Below are 21,704 nucleotides of genomic sequence, written 5' to 3' on the forward strand. Positions count from 1 at the left end.
CATGAGTGCACTGCACCACATGTTATAGATTGTGATGTTATCGGGTAGCGTAATGATCAGTATAAGAAATGAAGCAGTCGTTGACAGTGAAGGTATGGCGGATGCAAACATCAACTTACAGCTGAAGAAAGGAAGTTGTGTAGCTCGAGGCAATGTTCACTAACGGGATGGGTGTACCGATCTTCTGCTCACAAATTTGTATAATGAATTGAAGGATGTTGCAAAAAACACTGCTATTGCCTTCGTGCAGGGTTTTTCAGCAGTGACAGACATATGTGGTCTGGTGTAAGGCCCACCTGCTTCGAAACCTGCGCACGATGTCGCGGTAAGAGTTGCAATCAGCCAAAATTCATGAGCTTTCACGAAGAAATCTATCCAAGACATCAACAAAGACTTCGCTGGATGTTTTTATACCTCGTGGAATGTGCGGCAGACCCAGGCTGTTAAAACCGAATAATAACAGATGAAGCTACAAGGTCGGTAAACCAGTATCGTTACAGAATATCACCGAAGGAACGGGAGCTCATAAAGAGCCAACTGAAATAGATGCTGGATCATCAAGTCACATAGCCATCCAACTGCTCGTGGGCATCACCTGTATTTCTCGTAAGAAAAAAAGGACAACACGTTGAGATTTGGTGTTGATTACCAAAATTTTAGCAGCTACACCAAGCGGGATGTCTACCTTTTTGGCACGTCTGGATGATACAATGAATCAGCTATGGCACGCAAGGTACTTTTCATTGGATTTTAAAAAGTGTTATTGGCGAATGGAAGCGTCCCAAAGGGATTGTGAAAAGACTGCTTGCATAGCCCTGGACAGTCCCTATAAGCTTATTGCCCTCCCATTCGGCCTCTGTTGTGTGCCTGCAACATTCTAGCGCATGATGAACAATGTGCTCTCAGGCCTCAAACGACAGTCGTGTTTGGCCTACCTAAATGACGTTGTTGTGTTTTCAGCAAAGTTTGAACAGCACGTAGAGCAACTCTGTTTGGTACTTCAGGCTATCCAGTCGGCCTGCTTGACGATGAAGCCGGAAAAGTGCCAGCTTGGATTCGACAAGCTTTGTTTTCCTGGTCATGTAGGATTCGAGAAGCTTCGTTTTCTTGGTCATGTAATCAGCGCTGAAGGTGTTTGCTCGGACCCCGACAAGACTGGGGCGGTGGGGCTGTTTCCTAAGTCAAATGACAAGAAGGAAATACACCATTTTTTGTGTTTATGCGCCTATTACAGGCGGTTCATGGAAAGCTTTTTGATATTTCTCGAACCCCAAACAAGTCTCACGACGCCGGCTGTGGTGGCTGGACTTTCGATGGAGGCAAAAATGCTGTATGCCGGTGTGCTCAGATTCAGGTGCTTGTTAATGTACCCCAGTTTGTCCAAATTTTTGGATTCCTTCACTATGGAGTTTCTCATGATCATTTGGTTCTTTTGAGGCGTTAAACCCCACGTAATGTAATGGCCACTAAACACAGGAAAGCGAATTACACCTTAACACGGCTTCAATCTGGCAGCCATTGCCACCAGCCTCACTTTTCTCCAAACACTTCGTCTTTCTCGTTCTCTGTACTGCGGCTTTCTTCTGCTAGAATCCCTATACCCGTCAGTTTACCCTGTCACATCATTCCACCGGGGGAAGGGGGAAGAAGGGTAGAAGATAGGAAATACCAGTCTTCCTTGAGGGTAGTTCTACTTACAATCTTGACCAAGGTGCAGTGCGTGGTGCTGCACTGAACGCAGCGGGTGGTCTTTGCAATGACGAACCGTCTTCATTCTCAAGACACAGGCCATTGTGTAAAACTTGCACGGGGTGATGAAAAGCGGATGTCGACAACCGTCACCTTAGGAATAACCTTGTGCCACATGGTACGTGACTTCGCCTGCCGGATCATGAACAAAGCACTGTCCTGTCCCGCAGCTTTTAATGGTGTTTTCCGAAGTGCGAACCTACTCTTTGCAACTTGTCTCTTGGCTCGGCGGTCTCTCCACGATTATTTTCCTTGTCACCAGCTGTTGCAGAGCAGGACCCTGTTGGCTGTTGTTCAGCTCATGATGAGAGTGACGTATGTGTTCCACCTCTTTACTGTGCCCTGATATTCTAACGTTAGACGCAGAGGTCCCATAGCCGCTTGCCTTCGGTGAATCCCGGAGAGCTGTTGGAAGTGATTTAAATAGAGGTTTGGGCTGTTGCTCTGATTTCCATGGTTGACGCCGTTGCTTAAAGCACGGGGTTTCTGACGTGTCTTGCACAGCCATTGTGGTTGGTCCCAGCTGTAATGGAAAGTCATAAAAAGCAAACGCCAGGCCCTAAAAATGTCCTTCAGTAAGGTCATCATATTTTCTTTCTTTTATTTTTCGGCGTCTGCGTCGTGTTTCTCCGCCTGTGCCATTCACATTCGCCAGATTCAACGAACTGCTGCTCTCACTAAAGCTGAAAGGTGCCATTTCGCATACGGCGATCTCCTCCATTTTCTTCACCTCGTTTCACTCGTTTTGACATCGTTCTTCGCATGCGTCCTCCTCAACAATGCACACACCGCCGACATAGCACATTGGTTCATCTTGGTGCACACTTGGCTTATTCTTGAAACAAACATGACTTTGTTCCTGAGCAACCACACGTTAGTTTCTGACATCATGAGTGCCCACTACTACAACTGAATGGGGTGCAAGATCCGTAAACATACTTCCTAGTCTATTGGTCAAGTGAAAGCGCACTTCTTCGATCAAGGCCTCCCACTTCCTGTCATACATTGCCAAGATATCCTAAAGTGCGTCCGTCAACAAGTCGTCCAGCGGGCGTTCCATGCTGCAAAATTCCACCGCTGCCACCGAATGTAAAGGCCACTAAACTCTCAAAAGCGAAGTACATCTTCACACGGCTTTAACCTGGCAGCCATCGCCACCAGCCTCACTGTTCTCCAAACACCTCGTCTTCCTCGTTCTCTGTCCTGCGGCTTTCACCTTTTAGTATCCCACTACGCGTAAGTTTACCCCATAACAGTCACAATAACAAGACTTACGAATGAGGACGTGCCATTCATTTGGCACACTGAAAAAGAGAGTGCTTTCAACGAACTAAAAAAACGTTTGCAAGCTTCGCCTATCCTGGCGTATTTCGACAAAACCACTGATGCGTAAATCTATAAAGACGCCAGCAATCTCAGCCTATACGTGGACCTGGTGCAATGGCAAAATAAAGAAGAGATGGTGATAGCATACGCTAGCCGCACCGTCTCAAATGCTGAAAGAAACTATTCTGCGACAGAAAAAGAGTGTTTAGAAGTCACACGAGCGATCGGCAAGTTGAGGCCATAACTCCACAGCACGCCGTTCCATGCCATCAGTGACCATCACTTAATTTCTTGGCTGGCGAGTTTGAAAGACCCATCGGGATGGCTTGCGAGAGGCAGCCTGAGGCTCCAAGAATACGACGTTATGGTCGTATACAGGTCTACAGAAAACATGGCGATGCTGACTGCTTATCACGTTCACCAGTCTACTCTATCCTTTCAGAAGAGAAGGACTTCCCACTCTTATGTGTGATAGAAACCTCGGGAATCGCGGAGCATCAGCGGGGTGACATGGAATTGTTCCCATTGTTAAAGTATTTCGAAGGGCATGCCGAAAACGTTCCTCGCGTATTTATGAGGGATTATCCTCAGTCTGCCTCCGAGGTAATACACTATACAAAAAAGTTTTAACGCAAACAGGAGACGTTTCTATTAAAGGTACCATCAGCCATGAGGCCTGTTCTCCTAGAAGCGCTTCATGAGGAACCGTCAGTGAGTCACTTCACTGTAAGCCGAGCATTCGCAAGAATAGTTCAGAAACATTACTCGCCTAAGTTGCTTGTGTCCGTGAAGCGCTACCTGAAGACATTTCGCGAGTGTCTAAGGCGCAAAGCACCACCACTTAAGACGGCTGGCTTTCTCCAGCCTATCGGTGCGTCCTGTCAACCGATAGTGCCTCCTAAGACTCCATATCTACAGGTCCAAAGGGACCTCCTCGGACTGTATCCTTTGTCGGCACAAAAAAGGGGTGGATCATAGTTGCTACTGATTACTTGACATAATATGCTGAAACCGGCTGCCTTGAGCGAGGAATGGCAACGAAAGCCGCACTAGCTGCTTTTCACTCAAAACTTTGTTCTTCACCATGGAGCACCAATTGTCGTGATTACAACGAGAGGTGCAGCGTTCACGTCTGCCTTTGTGCAGTCCTCGAAGACAATGACTAACACCAGGCATAGGAAGAGCACTGCATACCATCCCCAAACGAATGGGTTGACAGAACTCTTGAACCACATCATCGTTTGCATGTTTCAATGTTTGTTGACATTGAGAATAAATTATGGGACAAAATTTTGCGATACACAACCTTCGTCTACAATACGGCCATTCAGGTGACTTTACCCAATTTCAGGTGGTATATGGCCGCACTGTCACTACGACATTCAACACCATGTTGCCATCCCCGCAGGTGCGCCTGCGCAAGTAGGCGTTTGGTGTGTAGCAGCACCACGGACCCGAGCTAATGAGGGAGTTTTGACCCCCTCCCACGCCTAGCCGTGTGTGGCTTTGCCATGTCCGGGGAAAACCGGATCCGGGGGGTTGAGCCAACGCTGGGTGATTGGATCTTTAAGGCCCCCGGCAGAGGCAACACACCCATTTGGCCCCGGCTTCACGTAGACGGCACCTCTGAGCTGACCCACGCAGGGAAATCGGCAGTCGCCTTTTCCTATCTCTCTCCCCTACAACTTCGTCTTTATTTCTCACTTTTAGTCTCTCCTTTCTACTTCTCTCTTCTGTTTACTTCCTATTTTCCTGGTGGCAAGGGGGAACCTTGTGTAGTTACTCAACCTTGAGTAGTTATCCCTACTGAAACGTTCCGTAAGATGCGGAGACCTCACATACGGAATTATTGGAATATGGAAGACGTATGATGCGGGCTCCGCATCTTATGGAAAGACGTATCATGCGGAAAAAACTGAAATGTGTGCATGTTACGTCTGAATCTAGTGCAAAGCAATATAATGTGTAAATTGAATAGACGTCCACATCTTGAGTACATGCAATACTGTGTAGAAATCACAATAGTTCTTAAATGTGCATGATGAGGGATTGAATCATCGGCATCTAGCTTACTAATTGTTGTGATGCAGAAGCAAAATTACCTTTAAATAAAACACATTACAAAACTACTAAATTAACATGCTAGCGATCATAAATGGTGGTTACATTGCAACACATTAATGCAGTGTTCTATGCAAGACTTAAAGAACTTATAAAGTTATTATTATCAATAGAGAAGCATTAATATACACATCAGCCCTGCTACAATCAATATGTTTTTTTATTTGTCTGTATGCTCCAGCTGTGAATAGTGACATTGCAGTTTGATCGTACACAAATGAGGTGACTGCACCGCAATTGCACGAGCTCCACCTAAGCCACAGGATGGTGGCACATTGTAACAGCAATTTTAGAACGAAATGTTTAAACATAAATAATAATCATAGCACTGTGAAAGTGTGGCGCTGTGTTTATCTCATGAATGCCTTGTGGAGATCGGCGAAATGCTGCTTGAGGCTCCGGCACCGCTGTAAATTTCGAAGGTCACTGCGATAGAACTTGTGTGTCCTTCATAGGCACCTGGAAATGAAAATAATTGGCACAAATAATGTCAGAGAGACATGTTAGAACAATAGTTTACATGCACAAGAAATATAACACACAGAATGAAACTGAAAATTTAAGGCACACAATCCTTCATGTTATGCATATGTGAATAATAGAAGGAATGAGTGTATAAATTAGTTCTGCCACATCAAAAAAAACAGCATGCTTATCACAGTGAAAATAACTAGGTTGTCACGATTAGATAATCGATTATTATGTCCTTATGAAATTATGATTTAAACGCTTCCTGCACAGTAAAACTTTAGGAACTGCAAGTGAAAGCTCTCAGTGTTCATTTAATAGTGTGTGCATGTACATCTGCTGCCTTTATACTATACAGTTTGTGCACAAAATTGGCATCTTGAACAATTTTGAGAGTTAAACCTAAGCAACTTATGAAGGTTAAAATCACCATGAAAGCAAGCAGGACCAGGCAGGTGCCATTAAAAATCTGTGCAAGCCAGATAACTATAACCGAACTGCACACATATAGGGGAGCAAGAGTAACAGTAATCCGGCTGCTGACCGGCATGTCGCGGTATCGAACCCCGGCTCCATTTCCGATAGAGGCAGAAATGCTGTAGGCACGTGTGCTCAGATTTGGGTGTACGTTAAAGAACCCCAAGTGGTCGAAGTTTCCAGTGCCCTCTACTACGGTGTCTCTCATAATCATATAGTGGTTTTCGGACGTGAAACCCCACATATAAATCAAGAATAACAGAAATAAACTGCCAACAGAAAAGTTGGTTGCATGTGCTATCTGTAAGTGCTTACACCTTACTACATACAGCATGCTCATTCCATTTTAAATACCGATATTGAAAATAACTGCTCTATTAGGAATGTAAAAGGTAAGGTAGAACTGAACGACTCTACAAAAAGTGACCCTATTATGACATCACGTTTTCTTATAACAAAATTGACTAAGACTCTCAAATATCATTATGCAAGGAAAAAATCTTCAAAAGAACAATCAAGTTTGAAGTCATAATTATTTATATGTCTCCTATGACTATAACCAAGAAATCGACCTCAACATGGCTAATGTTAGTTTTTAAGGCCTATGTTCACTAGACAATGAACTATACCACAAAAAGCACAGCGTTCAGGCAAAGCACCACACAAAAAAAGAAAGCAGTCCTTTTTGTTATTACCTACAATGCCTTTAAAATGGTATTTTTACCTCTACTTTCCGCTTTTTATCTAAGTAACTGGTGTGAAACAAGTTAGCTGAAAATGCACTGTGCCTCCAAAACCTGTTGGTTGAATCTGAATTTTAAAAAAATGGTGAAGCTTGCACTAAATTAGGCTCCACAAGCCTTGAAACAGTGAGACTACATGACTCTTAGGACTAATTTAGTTACTTGTGTTTTGTTTCTGGGCCTAAGCATAAAGACAAGGGCTTAACTGAATTGCTGCTAACAAACAAATGCTTTCGAAATTGCCCGAGCGTCAAAGGATGCTCAGCCATTTGTTGTTTTTTTGCACTGGGCTATTCTACGCCAAACATACAAACCATACTGCCTGGCGACCATCACAGATGTATAGTTTAAAAAATGATGGTAATTTACTCTTCTGAAAATAGTTATTTGCAGAAGTGTTTTGAAGAGAAAAGAGTAGTGGTCACGTGGGTACCTTCAGAATTTCGCAGAATGTCGTGCGGGTTGTATTTGTGAGAAACATTTCAAAGTACCGCTTTTTCTTGCCACATCAAATTTGATCTACATATTAAGTAAAGATGCTTCTTAAAGTATATGAAGTCAAGTAACATTAGTGCAATTTTTCTGCTACATAGGCTTTGAAGAATTCCGCCAAACTGTTTATCGTTTGCAGTTCTTGTATGGCAATACTGCATTTTGTATGAATATTTGAGCCACAAATACTCACTGCACAGAAGTTATATTTTACGAGAAAAAATAATGTTAGGTCCAGATTACAAATATCACTATATAATTGTTTTTGTCCACATTGAGATGCACTTTGAGCTGTGTGTTTGTCTAATTGAAAATTACTTTTATATGTAAGTTGAAAGCAAATAAACAGTTCTTGTTACATGGCAAGTGTTATCATTACAAATTTTGTTTAAATGAGGAAAATGATTTTTGAAGTCTCCTATTGAGGGCCATGGGGAACTTCGGAACGGAAGCTGTCGTACATCAAATGCAGAAAACAGCCATCATGAGAAAACTTCAAAAATTCATTTCTACTTTAAGACAAAGTGTAATCATATAACTTGCCATATAAAGAGAACTACTTCCTTGCTTTTGATGTGGCGAAAAAATTGCACTAATATTACTGAGCTTCATGCACTACACACAAGCACCTTTACTTAATACCAAGACCGAATTTGGTGTAGAAGAAGCAGTATTTTTGAAACACTTTACTTTTTACAAACAACACCCAGATGACATCCTGGGAAGTCCAGAAGGCACCAACGTGGCCTAATATTTTGTTCTCTGTGATATACTTTAGCATTTTGCTGTTTTCAGAAAAATACAGTAAACGAGCAGAATATTTTTTTTTTCAAAACACATTTAGGACAGTTGGCAAAATGGCTGGAATTTTTGATGCGTAATTGCCTCACTGCCAGCATTTATTCTTCCGAAGCTCAAGCTATCACCTCTCTGTTACTGCCTCCCTCACATACAATGCCTGCATAGGAAAGAAAAAGAAAGGCAGGTCCGACAAAGTTCACAAGGCAAGATATTTTCATGTTGGATAAATTCATTACCATAAACAGAAGCAAAATAACATTCATTTTGAGTAGTCCAAGACACAAGCTATATACCAGCATACTAAGAGCCAAGCACAAACTTTTCAATTGAACATGTGTGGTGATAGACAGCACTTATTGCAAGACTGATCAGGTCCTCCTATCGCAACATCGGCCAGCCTGTCTGAAGCACTTCTACTGTTCACCCTGATTAGCCCACTAGATGTTTCCATCTGTCGACTCACATCTTCATTTTGGATAACACTAAGACGAGCTTACATTGATGAATACGCACGAAAGTTTAGTGATGTATCATGTATCAGATTAAGCAACTCTGTTAAAAAATTATTGATAGCTTGCTTCCAGGCTTTTTATACTGTAGCCTGAAACTTCGTAATGTCTTCTATGCACATGAACCAGATTGACAACGTAATGCACAACATGCTTAAGAATACTGCGAGGAACAAGATAACGACAAAACGACCAGCCACCCAAAATTTTCGCTGTACATGTTTATAAAATGTTCATGTACCCCAAACGAGGTGCTTTTGATACAAGCCGAAAAAACCTACAAATAGGGCCTTGGAGTCTTCTGGAAGTAGATGTGTTGCATTTTTTCTGTAGAGGGCTTTACACCCATAAGTGAGGAACAAAACTCCTGTATAATGAAGAATGTTGGCAGCTATCAGTTATAGAAAAACCTAATGCAGCTAATCTTCCCCGACACATCTGTACATTTAGAGAGGTGACGTAGCTTCTGTGATTCTGGCAGTAACTCCAACAGGACCAGTGCGAAAATTGGCACTACTTGGCTAGACAAATGTCCAAACATGCCTGCCCGACTCCCTCTAGCCATCCTGGCTGAATCTGACACATGATTTCTTAACTGCTGGCTGGACAAAAACAAAACCACTGAAGCACTCACAATACACAGCGTGAAGTTCCTCTGGAGTGGTCAACTTCGTCTTCTGCGATGAAAGAGCAGCACAGTGTACTGATAAGGCACTCCTTGCAATGGTTTTCAATGCCACACAGTGACCTTGCTGTTCCTGTCGAAGAGAGCTTCGGGAGCTTGGAGGGTGCTTGCTCTTTTCTGGGGGCTGCTGCCGCTCCTCGTTTTCTGCTCAAGGTCAACCTGCATAAAGTTGTGGACGAGGCTTTAAGAGTTGTATATAATGATATACAAATTTTCGCTGAACACACATTTCCTCGTGGCACACTGAGGAATTTCTTATAAAACTTAAGGCCTCACATATGCAAACATTTACAATCGATCCGAAGATGCACTCGACTCTAAAGAAGCAAGTTTGTTATGTAGTGTATATAAAGAAAGGTCATTCAGCACAACCACAACTACAGTTGCACACGAAAACGATATTTTACACGATCGTGTTTATTTACATGGTCCATTTTATTTTATTTACACGGTCCAATTTACACGGTCCTGTTTTACACGATCTGGTCTGCATGAACTCTTGAACCGGGCACCATATAGGTTGAAAGACACACACAGACTTTGAGACAAACCTAGTTTCCCGTGGAGCATCCTCTTGCACTATAACAACACATCTCAATCTAGTTAGTTGGTCAGAACGAGGTGAAAACAGCTCGCACTTGAAAAGCACGGGCAGAAGGAATGACGCCTGCACCCTGTGCTTTCTGTACATTCTCGTTGAGGGTGCAGTTTTCACCTTATCCTTATGCAATTTTGCATTTATAACATTGTTCACTGTATAATCTTTGTGGCGTTAAAGTGTGTGATACCGTCATGTGTATCCCATGTAATTTATAAAGATAGAATACAAGATAGCTTGATTCAAAAATAACAAAGTGCATCCAGCGCCATGTCCTGTAGCCATTCTTTAGGCAAGTGGCAGAATAATTTATTCTTCAAAACATATCTTACTTGTAACCACTACAAGAGCTAACTCGTACACTGGCACATTCTGTTTGCCTTTTCAGATTATAAGGTACCTTTTTTACACCAGAAAATCTTCAAGAAGAATAGAAGTGTTGTAATTGTGAAGAAAGAAAAGTAGAAGGAAAAAAGATATTGATTGATTTGTGGGGTTTAACGTCCCAAAACCACCATATGATTATGAGAGACGCCGTAGTGGAGGGCTCCAGAAATTTTGACCACCTGGGGTTCTTTAACGTGCACCCAAATCTGAGTACACGGGCCTACAACATTTCCGCCTCCATCGGAAATGCAGCCGCCACAGCCGGGATTTGAACCCACGACCTGCGGGTCAGCAGCCGAGTACCTTAGCCACTAGACCACCGTGGCGGGGCAAGAAAAAAAAAGATAACCTGCCCTGTACAGGGACCGAGCCTGCGAACTTCGAATAACATGTCCGATGCTCTATCAACTGAGCTACCATGGCGGCTATCCCTCTTCCATTTTGTGAGTATATATGTGCATTTATACATGAAAGAGTCAGTCAACGCTGCCTGTTACCATTATGGCGAGTGTGGGACACCTTTTTTTTGCCTACTGGCAATTACATTACGATTGCAATTACGTTACGATTACTTCCAATATCTCTATACTTCTTTGGCAGCATTATGCATCTGTCCGTTCTCAGAAAATCTGCTAGTCACAGGAGGAGGCAATAGTTCGCCCTCCCACCTAAATGCATGTACTTGAATACATGCACAACTGATCAAAAAAAAACAAAAAAACAAGTCACACACCGCTAAGATCACCGAGATTCACTGTTTCAGATTCATGAGTAAAGGAAAGAACTATAAATTTAAGGGTTTGTTGTCTTTGTTGAACACATTATAATGAGAACTAGCAGACAATGATGCCAAACAAACCATAGGTGATGTTATCAAAAATAACTTTCACAAAATTGTGAAAAGAAAAGTGAACGAAAACGTAACTTGGCGGCAAGCTACTAATGGGTTGACATTTTTTGACAATTGAATTGACATTACTTTTTATAACATCCCTATATTTTCCTGAGTAATGTTGTCGGGTAATTCTCATTATTAGAGTGGTGAGTAGGCTGACAAAGAAAGTATATGGCATTGATACTTCTTTTGAACACCTAAAAGTTTGAGGAACTTAAAAGAGTGGAAGCTACTTTGAGTAGACCCGAATATTTAGTTGGAGCGAAAAAAAAACGTACACACATTTTTACCAGGCTTTTTAACCTATTTTGAGACATAAAATTGTATGCTGCCAGTAATGTTAAGTACCATTACTTTTGTCACACTATGCACTGTAGCAGGTGTAGTTAGAGTGGTGATAGTGAAAGATTGATCAAGCACGCCACCAACTGCGTTCACATCAATGGTCGCGTATTTTAAAAATAAACCTGCTGTATAGTAAAAAAAAATTTTAGAGCATTTATGATTTTATCCAGATCAAGTTAAACCGACTGGGTAAGCAAACCATTTGCATAAAATCAAAAGGCATAAAGTGATTCACGTATTATAACTATGTGAACAATTTCAGCAATGCAGGGCAAAGTGACAACAGTTCAATAAAAACCCCTCTCATTATAACATGCATGAAAAGCACCACACCAGAATATTTTATAGTGCATGTAATATCGAGACTACTAGACTGTCGATTGACCTTTTAGAAGAAGGGTATCTCCTTCACATTCAAGGGGCAACCACTTAGCCTTTTCCTGAGCTTTTCTGTGAATATTTCCTGAATTTCAGATATCATTAGGATTGATTTAGAGTAAACAAATTTTGCTTACGCATTGAAACCTAGTTCTGTATGTAACTGCAATTATGGGTGCCAAACCATCTCCAATTAATTTTTAACATTTCACTTATTTTTTAACTGCAGCAGCACAACTAGCTATGGGTGCCCAAAATGTAGCAAGAAACAATACCTTTACCTCTTTGAGCCTTTTGGAAGTGTTCAGCTTCTCGGTGCTCACCTTACAACATTTTTTTAAATACGTCTTTGTATGCCCACTGCTCTTGCTCCTTGTACAGTGAGGAGGAGCACATGGCAAGAAGAGACAACAAAGAAGCATAGCGAAAAAAAGCGAAATAAGCGCGGACCTCTTTTATATCGTACAATGTGTGTAACATTACTATTGCGACCACATATAGACAAATTATCACGGCTATGTATCCATTGTAGAGTCATACACAGCTGCAACACCACGACTAAGTTTCAACCTTGTGTTGGTTTAGGATCCCTTTATAGTGGCAAGCTAATGATATCTGCATTTGTTTGGCACATACTAAGATGCAGTGAAATGCGATATGGTAATCTCATTTAGAATGCACGTCATGTGGCTTCATTGTATATGTGGCCACAAGTAACTCTGGTTGCAAAGCAATATGGCAGAGCCTAAACACACGTCACCGACCACTCCAATCTGAACTTGCCTTTGCTACTTGCCCATTATCATCCCAGCAAAAAATGAATAATTGAATCTGCTACAGATAAGTGCTAGCTTATGCTAAGGACCAAGTATGAAGGGTGTTTTGTCATTATTGAGATCAGTTATTTGTTCAAGAACACTTGCTGTCAAACACAAATACATTGCTGTAGAAGCATCAAGACTCAAATATAAAGCAAAAAGAAGTGTCTCTTTAAAAATTACAGGCCACAAGGCAAGATAAATATTTGATATATTTGGGATGTAAGGCACGCACAAGAGGTGCTGCCATATTATACTTTTCCTTGTGTTGAAACCTGCTTGCTTTGCTCACCCAACACATCTGTAAAGATGCCGTGAAAACACCAAGGAGCTGATGCAGCAAGGTTGAACACATGTCCAGGGATTCCACCAGTCCTAAGCAGCCCTACAGCCTCCACAGTCCTGCAACCATTTGTAAGATAAATATAGTTCTACCCAAAGTTCTTGGTTTACAGACACACATGCAAGACGCATAACCACTCTATAGGAAGTTTGCATGATAATGCGCTGGGTAGCAAAACGGATGCCAATATCAAGTATCCCGGCCTGCCGCTTCTTTCTTTCCGTTCTTAATTAATCAATCCATGGTTATTAAATGTTCCCCCAATGTGAAGTGTGCTGGCAGTCCGGTGATGAATTGCAATGTATTTAGAACACAGTCCAATTCATGGCAAGTAAGCATGCAATAGCGTTTTGTCAGCTCTTCGAGAAAGGAGCATGAAGTTTAGCTAAAACCCATGTTTTTTATAAACACCATTCAATTTGATATAAAAGTTGTGAGCATTATGTAAAGGAACACGGATTCATGTTTAATCAATGATTCATGGTTAATCAATGTTTAATCAATGATTTCTTATAATGTACTGATATGAATGCAACTAACTGAATATGAAACGATCAATTTTGCTCGAGAATTTCGAGTTATGAACACTATCGCACTTGCCTGCTGCATCTTGTCCAAAACAGCGGCAAGATAGGCTAGTTTGTGTAGGTGAGTAGTAATGAGCAGTGCAAAGTAACAACAAGAAACACCAGTAACAACAGTATGGGGCAAGCACAGACTGCCAACTGTATAATTTATAACACAAAAGTTCGCCTGAATATCAGTCAGACAACTTGTGCAAATGAAGGTCCAGTTGGGCATGAACAAGTTAGGAAATCAACAATGCCTGCTTTCACTAACAGGACCCTCATTCACATAAAGTATGCAGCGATAGGCCCCTACCGAGGTACGTCACAGCATGATGTCACTGGCACATGTAAAAGAAGTGGCTGGAAAAACACTCCCGCTGGTGGCTCAGCCCGGTACAGTCGTGCGGTGTTTGGGGCAAGTTTTTATTTTTCAAAGCTTACACTTCACGTTACAATGTCGACATTAGCTGTAGTATGTGTCAGCAAACATCCAGCTGTGTGGTAAACTGTGCGGTAAATTATTTGCCACGCTCTCTGTTTATCTTGAAGAAGTGAACACACGTGGTGGCCTGTGCGAGCAACAGCGGCATAGTCTTCAAAAATGTGCACTGTTGATTGCGGCATGTAGTGTGCATTGAAAGTTATTGAGAATATCGGTTCAACTGAGAATACTGAGTGTGGTGTGTGCAGTGTCAATAACAATGTGTCTTGTTTACGAAGACTAGCACTCATGGCAGGGACCGGTCGATGAAAAAACTTGATTCGACATTTTAGTCAAGGTAAATATGCACTTGACGTGACCATCTGCGAGTGGGTACATCTCGGCGTTTGCGCTGTGTGCAGAAAAAAATTGCAAGGTCACCGGGCTGGAAGATACCATTTGCTGAAGCTGCATGTATGAATCGCCCCGACGAGTACGCAAGCTCAATAAAGGTATAGCTCGTTTTGTCGAAGGCCTCATATTTCTTCATGTAATAAGCAGAGATTCTTGTTTCACATATACTCAGTACCTTTACCACTCGATATTCATGAAGTGACAATGCAAACAACAAGTTTGTGTGTTAGGTCCTAAGGGAGCAATGTAAATATGCAAATAAGTTGTAGGTGTCAGATGCAGCGATGTAACTGCACAAAAGATTACGGATATATTAGGCTACAGGTTTAGAATCGCATACATCTCGGTGGTCTATCAGGAACGTCACAAACAACTTCCTTGCCAACCAGCCCTTGCACAGAGGGAGGGAATGGCTGGCACGGTGCTCGAAGTGACGTCACACTATTTGCAAACATAGAGAGGTTTCTTACTTAGGCAACATTTTGCACAATATATTTTTTAAATGCAAGACTGTACTCATCCACATTGATCATACTGATGTCTTTTGTTGTTACTTTGTGCTGTGAGTTACTAGGCATTTAGTCACCATGATCTTTAAAAGCTAATTTCAGTGTTCTCTCTCATATTGCTGACAACTTTGTTGTTGCATAAATTGGGCAAAAAAGCAACACAGAAAGGCTGTCACAATAAATACACCAACATGGGTATTCTCCTGCAAACAAAAGTCGGCACTGGTCCTGTCATTACCCGTCTTCCTTCTCTCTTTGCCTTGTTTGTGCTGAAACAGCCAAACACCTGATGAGTTAGATGAGAAATATTAACGCATCAAAACTATAAGGGCTTGCATCAGTAACTACACAACAGTGTGATAACCGCACCCCTGCCACACAGCAGTGAAACATATTTTGAACATGCTGGCAGTGTATTATTTTATAAAAAGCAACTCTGGCAGATTACAAAATTTCACATTGTGCATGCAAGTTTTCTTCAAAGTCAGGCGTACAATGTAGGTGCTGGCCGGTACATTATTAGTTACAAGCAAAGGCGTCTTGCAGGTACACATGCAGATTGCACGAACACCTCTCTCTCTCTCTCTACACTAGGCACACACATTATATCTTTCAACAAGCACACGCCACTGTTTAGGGGCATAATAACGCTCTACCGTGAACGTATGCTAATCAACCCACTTAGGCGGTTGGCTAGGTGAATCGAGCCAAGTTACAAATTGTATCGCCCGCGAACGTAAACAAAATGCTGCTTTGCATGAAATGGCACTGCAGGCTTCGTTTAATTAACAACGTAGCAAGCGCCGTGTGCGTCTTCCTCACTACATTGCACATATGAAAAAATCGATCACCATACACATGCACGTTGCCGCAGTTGTCTCGAATTAGCTCCAGTAAGGCCGCGCCGATGCGCCAGGGCTCTGCTGGCGTTAGCGTTGTCAAAGCGAATTGGCAACCGCACTCGCAAAGGCGCGTAAGGTTGCCGTTTCGCGACGCCTGGTTCGAGTGCAGCAACACACACTTGCACTGAGTGGCATACTTGGTCTACATAAAAAAGTGTCCCCCTTACCTTTAGTTTCTTTCACACTGTCCTGAGGGAAGCGACCACAGGCGTCAGCCGTCACCTCGGAGTCCTTCGAGCGCCCGCCCAACCCGCCGATTCCTTGGACGACTCGCACTTGATCCGCACTCGGACAACCGCGGGAATAGGGCGCAATCTTAGCACATCACACGAACGAGGAACGGCGCCTCCTTGCGTAAATTTAACATTTCGTGCTCTCGTGTGTAGCAGCGCGAACACATGAGACACGCACCGAAACGGCATGCTCACAGAAACAAAGAAGACAAACAACATGTGGCTTTAGCTGTGAATGGATTTGACTTGGATAGCTGTGTGAGAAAAATAAAAAAAAACATCTGTCGCTGCTATAAACTGAAAAAAAGATGTATGTTATCTGGCAAAATAACTTTAAAAGTGATAAACGGTTATTCAAAAAACAAGTTACAACTTATGAATATTTTTGCAGGTCTTTGTTTTGTTTTTGTTCTAGCAGACGGCAGCCTCCTACTGCTTCTACGACAGACGTAGTGCGGTTTCACGTTCGGTGCGTGTCGCCGACGCAAAGCTCTACAGTAGTGATATGAATCATAGGATGGCTACAAAGCAGTAACATTTTGACATAGTGCAGTACGCAATCTTTCAAGGTATGACATTTCTTTGCTCTGAAGCAAATCGAAGCAAGCCGGCCGGCGCAATCAGCTGATGTCGCCGCTACGCGAGGCATGGTCGTGCGCAATAGCGTCGCGCCCCGCGCTCGATTTGTCATCAAGCGATAGAGCTACTAAGTGGAATACAGCTAGATGCAGGGATTAATGGCGTATCACTCTAATTCCCTGTGGTGGCCGACTCAATCGCAAGAGAGCCCCGGGAAACAACCTTCAACTGCTCAAGCTTGTGTGTGGGTGTAAAAATACTTGTTTTCATCCGCGGCGGTGCAGCAATCTATAGTTGAAAGACATGCGAAAAGCATGTGACGTATATACAATCCCAAAACATATGCACACAACAATAGATACGATCGCATATCGTACATAAATATACCAACACATAGCGTGTAAAAAGCAAATTTATATACATAACTTAAACACCAAGCTACCTTCAGCGCGAATAGCTTAGCAAGCTAACGCACTCGCATCACGTACGCGAGCACAACTACGTGGCGCAGGTTCGAGTCCCGCGAAGTTTAATTTTTTTTCAACGTTTTTATTGTACTGCTATCTTTTCTAATGCCTTAGGTTCTAAAACAAAATAAAAGCAATATTGCGTTCAAGTACGTATGTGGGACTGTGTTTTTCGCGCAACAGTTATTGTGATTTTTATTTTCATTTTTAATTTTTTTATTTATTTCATAATATAACAAAATTAAGGACTAAGGGGAACAATGGGTCTGATTGATTGTGAAGGGACTCGAGAAGTGAGAAAACTCAAACCAAAAAATTTATTTGAGAAAAAACTGAGCATTTCATAGCCGGACCAGTTTCTTCAAGGGTAGGCCCTAGGTATGCGCGAGACTTGCTATATGACTCATCTCAAGCTGTGGCAGTTGAGGGAAGGCAATATTACCTAGAAGCAGTTCCAAAATATATTTTGGTTGATGTTTTTTGATTCCTCCAAAATAAGGGCTGCACAATTGTGATCGAGCCAAACCAAGAATTGCGGGCATGAAGTCATCAGACAGAAAATGAATAATGTTGATTGTTTGAAAAATTGCCCTTAATAAAAGGACGAGTTATGGAGTGCTACGTAGCTTAACTCGCAGTAGGAATTTTATGTATACATATAGATAGTTTAAAATGGACAATGTTGCACACACAGACATTGGTTAAATTTCGTTGCAGCACAGTTGAAGCATCAAGAGAAGCTCATGCGTCCTCACTTTATTGCGCTTTACATAGCTTGTATGCATCCATGCAGTCATGATATGATATATATTGAAGCATTTGTTTAACCTATAATCTTCTTATTCATTAAAGCTGGCCCATAAGTTGTGTCTTATGTAGCACTACAATTGAAGCGTAATCTGCATGGTGGTCTGAAACAATGCTTTTGACAATCTCAAAACGACCCAGCTCTATACACGACCATCTGTGCATCAGTGATAAGCACCATTATGTGTTTGTACATATCAGTTGTGCTCTCATACTTAATTATTTTTCTGACCACTTCCTCTGCCCCTACCTCGTTTCTGTCGTGAAGCTGTGACAAGTTGTGTATAGCTGTATTTATATTGTAGGAGCATATACTATCAATAAAAAATTATTTTTAGGCTACATGCAATTAGTTTTCATAGATTTTCATTTCTTTTGTCGGTGCTCAGGAGAGCTAAGCTCATGGCCGATATTTTAAAATGACATTTCTCTTTGCCAATGTTAATGAGAACAGTTTCATTATTATTGACAAGTTCATTCACATTGAATTTAGTTCTCATTATTATTGTTTCTACCAAAAACGAGCCCTTGAAGTTATGCTTTTTTTGCTTGATTTGTTTTCGTGTGACAGCATGCAAGTAAAATGACAGTTATTGTCATTCCTTGTGAATCACACATTTTCCGTGTGACAGACTTTAGCACCTGGTCATCTACAGAAGTGTTATTCATTCTGGAAAAGGGCGAACAGCGGTGACTGACAACACAGACTAGGCTGCATTATTCTTTTGTACTATATATGTCACTGTGCATTCATTTATAACTTTATAGAGCTCGGATTTCCTGCTTAAAATGTGACAACAACTGTAGAGTTTCCACATTTTTGCAACAATCCACATGCCTTTCATACACTATTGCACATTTTCGTAAGCACCTTACAAAATCTGTATATTTCCGTAAGACCTTACATTCTGCATTTTCCTTATGAAAGCTTCTGTACACTCCATACACTTTCCTTATCATTCCATCATGAACTCTCCATATGCTTCATAAGTTTCCTTATCTTTCCTTATCCTTCCGTATACTCCATAAAAAGCTTTCCATATATGCCATACATTTTCCTTATCTTTCCGTATACTCCATAAAAAGCTTTCCGTATACGCCATACAATTTCCTTATCCTTCCTTATACTCCATAAGAAGCTTTCCGTAAATGCCATACAACTTCCGTATATTTCCATAAAACTCCATATTTTTTCCGTATGTAGCATAAGGAAATGTTACGGAGTCCATATATTTTCCGTAAGATTTCATACGGAACGTTTCAGTAGGGATATTTGGTTATAGTGTCAATGTACGGCTGGCGTCGGCAGCCTTATGCAATTAGGTGCTTCAGCGTCCCCTGGTTTCACTCCGTGGTGGGTGGTTGCCATTGCTGCCAAAAAAAGTACACTACTATGGGAACACTTGCATTTTCTTGTCTCCTAGATCATGTTCCGCTTAAGAGAGGATGCACCGAAGAATTATCAGTCTTCAGCCAACCCAGACAATGCTTACCAAACTTTCATGTTGTGCACAGCGAAAATCCAACAAAAGAAGGCAGAGCCATATCTTCATTTCTTGTTGCCAAATCTCTGACTGAGGTCTTTGGCCAAGGATACAAGGTTACAAAAATGGCTAGCGGAGACCTTCTGCTTGAGCTGCCTCAAAAACATTACTATAATAAACTTGGCAGTCTCGTAGCATTTGGTAATATCCCAGTATCTGTTTCCCCTCATAGATCGATGAACACCTCACGAGGAGTTGTTTCAGAAGCAGACCTTGTTGAAATGTCTGAACAGGAACTGCTTGAAGGGTGGAAAGAGCAAAATGTCACGGATGTGAAAGGAATTGTCATCAGACACGGCAACAAAAGAAATACCTACCAAACATTTAATACTCACTTTCGCAACCAGCGCATTGCCTTCATCTAAAGACACAGGCTACATCAAGCTCTCTGTGCGTCCCTATATTCCCAATTCAAAACGGTGTTATAAATGTCAAAAATATGGTCATGGCTCGCAGAACTGCCGGAGTCAAAACACTTGTGCAAGATGTGGTAACCACGGCAACCCATCTGATAACTGCGTTACTACGCCTCACTGCGTGAATTGTGACGGGAAACACGCCGCGTATTCGCGTTCATGTCCCAACTGGAAGAAATTGATTGATTTATTTGTGGGGTTAAACGTCCAAAACCACCATATGATTATGAGAGACGCCGTAGTGGAAGACTCCGGAAATATTGACCACCTGGGGTTCTTTAAGATGCACCAAAATTTGAGCACATGGGCCTACAACATTTCCGCCTCCATCGTAAATGCAGCCGCCGCAGCTGGGATTTGATCCCGCGACCTGCGGGTCAGCAGCCGAGAACCTTATCCACTAGACAACCAGAGCGGGGCCAAACTAGGCCGGTCTTAGCCTCGCCCAACACGGCGAGGCTAAGGCCTGGAACAAAGTAAATGGAATACGAGGCCAAACAACACACTCTCTTCCTTTAGTAAACACTGATAGCAACAGCCTTGAAGATCAAGCAAACTTTCTGGGTGCACAATTACAACGTAGTTCCAGATCTGTGCAGTACTCCAACGCGTTTCAACGTTACAATGAAACTATAGAAAGCAAGAAATTAGATGGAAAATGCACCAAAATTGGGGCATTCAACCAACAATTCAACATGGCTGAGCTGCAAAGAGCACTATACTGCTGCAATGAATCTGCACAAGGTTCTGGTTGTGTTATGTACCAAGTGCTGAAAAACTTGCCACATGACACACAGAACAACCTCCTCCATCTCTACAACGCTGTATGGATTTCCGCCGAGATTCCGGATGCATGGAAAGAGGTGATTATAATCCCAATCTTGAAACTGGGAAAGGATTCATCCAGTGTGTCTTGTTATAGACCCATCGCACTAAGAATTCGCCTAGGTAAAGTCTTAAAAAATGATAAACTGCCATTTATTACATATCCTCGAAAAAAAACAATTCAGTAGACCTGAACCAGCGTGGATTTTGAGAAGGCCGATTTACAACCGACCATGTATTCCACATAGAGTCGCAGATTGGTGACGCTTTTGTCCAAAGACAATTTTTCCTCTCGGTATTCCTAGATATGGAAAAACCTTATGACACCGCGTGGCGGTTCGGAATACTTAGAGAGCTGTCGCACTTAGGCATACAAGGTCGGATTTTAAATAAAATAGAAAGCTGTCTGACTAACCACAAGTTCCAGGTTCGGGTTGAAAATGCCCTGTCACGATTATTTATACAGGAAAATGGTGTACCACAAGGTGGCGTACATAGCTGCACGCTTTTCATCATTAAAATGAACTCGCTGCACCTTTGCTTGCCACAAAATATGTTCTATTGCACATATGTGGATGACATCCAGATAGGATTTAAATCTTGCAATTTAGCGATTTGTGAACGGCAGGTCCAGCTTTGATTGAACAATGTGGCCAAATGGGCAGATAATAACAGGTTCAGGATAAACCCCCAAAAGAGCACCTGTGTTCTTTTTTCTAGAAATAGAGGCTTCTACCTAAATACTGAAATTGGGCTTTGGGGCAACGAATACCTGTAGAGGCTCAGTATAAATTTCTACGTTTATTTTTGGATTCGAAGCTCACATTTTTAACCCACATCAAGTCCATAAAAAACAAGTGCCTGAAAACAATGAACATCATCA

The 21,704-nt window shown here is 42.0% G+C and overlaps 1 protein-coding gene and 1 long non-coding RNA gene across 2 annotated transcripts in view; one reads left to right on the forward strand and one right to left on the reverse strand.

Moving 5' to 3' along the window:
- LOC142764763 (uncharacterized) overlaps positions 1–21,704 on the forward strand; it is a 422,070-nt gene that overhangs the window by 233,836 nt on the left and 166,530 nt on the right. The window lies entirely within an intron of this gene.
- On the reverse strand, positions 8,608–16,542 carry LOC142765257 (uncharacterized). Its single transcript, XR_012884122.1, has 3 exons — positions 16,118–16,542; positions 13,085–13,194; positions 8,608–9,530 (listed from the first exon to the last, which is right to left on the reverse strand). It is a non-coding gene; the product is annotated as an uncharacterized LOC142765257 (long non-coding RNA).

Source organism: Rhipicephalus microplus, chromosome 6 (genome assembly GCF_043290135.1).
Source record: "Rhipicephalus microplus isolate Deutch F79 chromosome 6, USDA_Rmic, whole genome shotgun sequence".
Lineage (NCBI taxonomy): Eukaryota > Metazoa > Arthropoda > Arachnida > Ixodida > Ixodidae > Rhipicephalus > Rhipicephalus microplus.